We start from the raw sequence: 5593 nt of genomic DNA on the forward strand, positions 1-5593 counted from the left end.
TCTTTTTACAGATATTGTCAGTGGGTTTTTATAATCCACAAATCAGTTTTAAACAGCACATGTAGCACTTTAAAAAAAAAAGCGATGAAACTTGAAACTAACTGCTTTCTACTTTGACATGGTATGTTCTGTACCACTACATCATGACCTTAACCTAACTGAGCTGTGAACATGTACGAACTTAGAGAGATGAGAAGATTTGTGATGAAAACATCCCACAGAGACAGGCCAAGTTGAGCTATGCATCTCTGGGTAAAATATCATAGCTCACGTCTCATAAGAGACTTCTGGGATGAACACACTGTTTGTATCTAGTGCTAACTATGCCACGCAAGGGAACTTCACGGAGTTCACGGAAACTAGAACTGTAAGTTTATTTTGGTGCAAATTACTTTTTAAGTTGTATATATGTGAAATCAATCCCTGTAATAAGTCTTAACATCTTAAAATGGCTGGGATCATAAAAAATGAAACTGCCACCCTGCGTAGCTTGGCACTTCACCCGGTTGTGGAATAGGCTCTGCACCGTCAGTCACATTGTAGAATGCGTGTGTGTGATTTCTATGATTCTGTGTGCCACAGGTCTGAGCTATACAATCCATTCCTATCACAGCACAGAATGAACTCAGGTCACTTTCAAATGAACTGAACTTCAAAGCTAGCTCCCCAATGTTTTATATTTTGAGGGGGGGAAGTACCCCAAAACTGCAGCCTCCAAAGATTCCAAGATGCCAAAGATTTTTCAAGGCAACTCATATCTCTAAGATGATTTGCTATATTACTCATCAGGTGAAGTCAAACTTTGTTACCCGCTTTGAGGAGATACCACCTGTTGCCCCGAGACAGTGCCACCCAGTGCTATTAAACTCAGTCCTGAAACTGAGCTGGGCAAAGTTCTGTGCCTTAGTTTCTCTGCTTACAAATGACTTCAACACCAACTGAGCTGTGCTACATGTAGAACAGCTCACTTCTGAAATTTGGTTGCTACCCTCCAAAAATGTTACAGCCTGGAAAGTAACCAGAACCACATCCGTGAGACTTGTTGCCCTGACAAAAACGTATTAACAATCCTTTTTCCCATCTTGTGTTGGGGAAAATGGAAGCAGGTTTCTGTCACCTTGTGCCATTCTGTAATGTGACTTTCTCAGGACAAAAGCCAATTTCAGCGGCAACACTTCCTTGAATAATTAATATGGGGTGTGAGGCCCCATGTCACTAGGTTAGTGAACCCTTTTTGCGTAAGGAAGCTTAGGGTAAGTCACAGCAATCTACTTCGAAACCCCCAAAAGGGTTTTCAGTAGCAGTGGATAACGCTGTCATGCAGGATTACTGGCTAGCACACGGTTCATTCTCTCACCTCCCGAGTACCACGATCTAGTACCAGCTGGACCACACAACTCCTCTCTCTGCAGTTCTGGTTATATGTTTTCTTACACATCTTCCATTAGGCAAGTGAAACAAAGGTGAAGGTATTTCTTTTCCAGGGTCTCAATTTGCAGTCATTGTTTTTGTCCTGAGAAAGGTCGGGCACCCCAGCCACTCGCTCCCCATCTGGAAGCTTTATGCATTGTGGGTACAGGCACGAGTTGCAAGCTGCTTTGCCAACAGACGTCTCATTTTTCTCGCTTACAGTGTACACTGTGAAGTTATTCCATGGGAAAATACACATTAATTTTGCCTTTTATGTATAAGAAAGTACTGAAGTGTCTTTCAAGAACTGTTACAGCAAGCAAAAGCAGTTGCTACAATGCTTATTTTTCTGTATTTGTTCATACATTAAATTCTTACAAAGTTGTGGCTTTTTGTTTTGTATCAAGTATGTTTTGTTCTGAACTTAAGTGTATTTATTTGGTAGGGAAAGCGGATTCAATGCAGATTTTATCCAGTAACCTTACGTATGCATCGAACAGAGACGCCTCAACCAGGTGATCTTGAAAAAATTGTTACTGCAGGTAAACAAGCGAACTGTGTGCTTATGGGACCAAGTGTCCTCACAGATGGAGGAACTGGGCCGGCAGTGTCCTGGCTAACTTCTGGATCTGGTTACCCCACAGTGCTAAGGGCAGAGCGCTGGTTTGCACCCTCCCTTCCCTCTCCACCTGCATATGTACGTCCCAGTGGCTTTGCCTTCAGAATGGTTAAAACCTGGATTGAGCTACTGAAAGTGTCCCTTTTGTAAAGAAATTTGGAACACAAGCTGCTTTTAGAAATGCAAAAAGAGCCCAGCACAATAGCCAAATGGCTAAATCCTTGCCTTGCATGAGCCAAGATCCCATATGGGCGCAGGTTCTAATCCCGGCAGCTCCACTTCCCATCCAGCTCCCTGCCCGTGGCCTGGGAGAGCAGCAGACAACACCCAAAGCCCTGAGACCCTGCACCCACGTGGGAGACCGGGAAGTAGCTCCTGGCTCTGGTTGTTGCAGCCACTTGGGCAGTGAACCAGCAGATGGAAGATCTTTGTCTCTCCTTCTCTCTGTCAAATCTGCCTTTCCTAAAAAATTTTCAAACTCTTAAAGAAAAAGCAAGGATCATACCAAAAATCTCCATTAAACACTCCAAAGAACCTTATCAGTTATCCTCATGTTTTAAAATTAATAGTTTTTTTAATTTTATGTATATATTTACATTTTAATATTGCTATCATTTTATGATACAGTTCCATATTCCCTTATCCCCTCCCCAATTCCATCCCCCGCATCTAGTTCCTCTATATCATTACTAACATATAGTTTTTCATACTCAGTCATATGTCCATCATTGCGGGCATGGACAATGGCAGAGAGTCCAGAATCCTATTGTCAAGATATAGTAAACAGCTTCACTGTAAGTCCATCTTTGGAAGCAGAAATGCATACTACACTACATCCTCACATCTGGATGTTAGTCTCCATTTGACAGCTACTGTATATCCCCTTTAAGAGGATAAAATTAATATTCAATATTCGTGAAGTAAATGCATTTTTGTTTTACAGAAATTGCACTTTATGAGTGATCTACAACCTTGTCATCATTTCCATGTCATAGGTGGGAAGTCTAAAAACACCTGATATCAGTTGAAAAGTAGAAGAGATGAAGTTTGCTTTATTCAATCAAATTCACCAGCTTTCATTTTAGATTGGATAATAAAATAGAAACTTTATTACTTTGTATAATTTTTTAAAATGAAAAATGAGGCAAAAAGTTTTAAGTTTTACAGATGTACATGCTAACATAATGTTCTATTACACTTGTATAAAATACATTATACAAAAGATTTATAGATTTTTGCATACATAAAATGAATTAAATAAAGCATTTGGATTTTACTATGATCTAACTGTGCAATATGCACATACTTGGAAGAAAAACACTGATTTCCTGAGCAACATTGTTGTAATTCAAAGTACAAATGATTCTCATCCCAGCAATGCACCATTTGAATAGATTTCTGAAACTCCTTGGTCCTCTAACACTTGGAAGGCATCCTTGCCAAACAGTTGTACAAATCTAACTGTATCCTTCATATTTCTAACTAGCTAATTTTAGAAACAGATACATTCTTGGCTCATTGAATGAACTTTTCTGCCTGGCAAAAAGCAGGTGGAGTGCACAAAAAGAAAACCTCAAAAGCCAAAACATCCTGTGCAAAAGACAAATTCAACACGACAATCTTCGTTCAGATGTTTCGTGTGACCAGCAGATTCTGTGACGTTCTAAGTCACGACTCCTGTAGTTTTCTGGGGACTGATGGCAGAACGGACTAGATTGAAATGGCATCCGTTCTTTAAAAGACATGTAACCATGTCTGCTCGATCTTAACAAAAAAATTAAGAACCTATCAAAAATACCAGATTTTCTTCTACAGTTCCAACTCTAAGTGAACCAAATGCAGTAATACATGACTGCCGTTCTAGTTGTTTGCACACACACACACACACAGGGCTTCAAAGTCACTCAGACAAGGGTTTCTACCCAGGGAGAACTGCAGTATCAAACTGTGCTGATGTAGCTTGCATTAGCTACAAATTTAATATAGATTAATCAGTACTTTTTAACTTTTTAACATTACATTTTCTCTTAAAAACAACAGGTAAGTTATAGAATTGTATAACTCAAAGTCAATTAATTTAAAGATATACAACTCAAAGAAACTGCCTGATTGTGTCATAGCATATATATTTCCTTCAGAAAGGATACCCTGCAAGACAGAAAATTTTAATTAAGTACACAGTACATCTCATTACTTTAAAATAACTTATTTGGAAATCAAACCCTTTGATCACAATTTCAAAGTACAGCTAGCAAAAAAGGAACACTGACTGTAACCTTTCAATCTGATGTAAACAAAATTCTTCAAAGGACGTTTGGATGACACTAACCTACAATCTGCATTTTTGTCCCTGAAAGTATTTTTCAGCAGGCTTATTAAATTTAACCTAGCTAGAACTGTGTTGAGCATAAGCTGGCAAGATCATATTACTCTTTTCAAGATGCCCAACATACATTAATATTAAAAAGTTTTTAAATAAAGGATTACTAAACAAATCATTTTGCTACAATTTCCCCATTAAACACTTGATTTTTTCTTAAGATCCACTAACAGAAGACTACTTCAGAAAACTTTATAGGGAAATGGAATTAAGAGATAATTTTTGGTGCAGAACAAAAATTCATGCAAGGATTTTTCTCATAATTAGCTATTTCTATGAACTTTTAAGACTTCTATATATGCAAGAGCTTTAAACCTCATGTTGACTTGTGTTCTTAATGATCCTTTTCTTCTGACGTAAAACCTTAACTTTTTTTAATACATCCACTTTTTTATTGATATAACAGTGTGAGATTTTAAAACGACTGACCAGAAAACTGAAACATTTAAAATGAGGAAATACTGTCCAGAGAATGAAGTGTTATTATATATCTTAGGGTATATACTTTATTATGCACAATACAGGAATTGCAGATTCCACCAAATTTCATTTCTATAGGATCATTCTGGTTACAATTCAAAAACACCTTTAAAAATTACATGATGGGGTCTGTATGCAAATGCTTCTAGTTTAGCCAGTCTGTGACCGTCCACACAGATCTTTGGAACTGTCACTAGCAAGCTATTGAAACCAGGCCTTGGGCTGGCGGTCTCTGTTCCCCTCATGATAAACTCATGAAAAAAAGTCAGAGTTGGGACATTTTCTTAAGCAAGAGTTTTCTTCCATCACGAATGCAAAAAGTCCTCTTTATTCTTGTGTTTTGGTTAATAAGCCCTCCACTCCATTAGAGCTGAGAGGCAGGCAAAGATTTGTGTCATCACTTGATTAACTTTGGTGCTGAGGATGACAATTCGTGAGTAGAGCCTACGTAATGAATCCAATTGCATCATCTGAGATGATGTTTAATTCTAAAACTTACATAAAGGAATATAAGGCATCAGATGTATTTAAGGCATGTTACCATATGTAACAGCAACAGTTATCACAGTATGTAAGAATTTCCTAAGTAATGCTCACCTGTACAGGCATTCGCTTTTCATCAAAGAACCACAAAAGCACTTTCAAACATCAAAGGCAAACAGAATTATTTTTCAAACAGTAGATAACAGGTGAAAGTCTCTGTA

This window comes from Ochotona princeps, chromosome 28 (assembly GCF_030435755.1).
Source record: "Ochotona princeps isolate mOchPri1 chromosome 28, mOchPri1.hap1, whole genome shotgun sequence".
NCBI lineage: Eukaryota > Metazoa > Chordata > Mammalia > Lagomorpha > Ochotonidae > Ochotona > Ochotona princeps.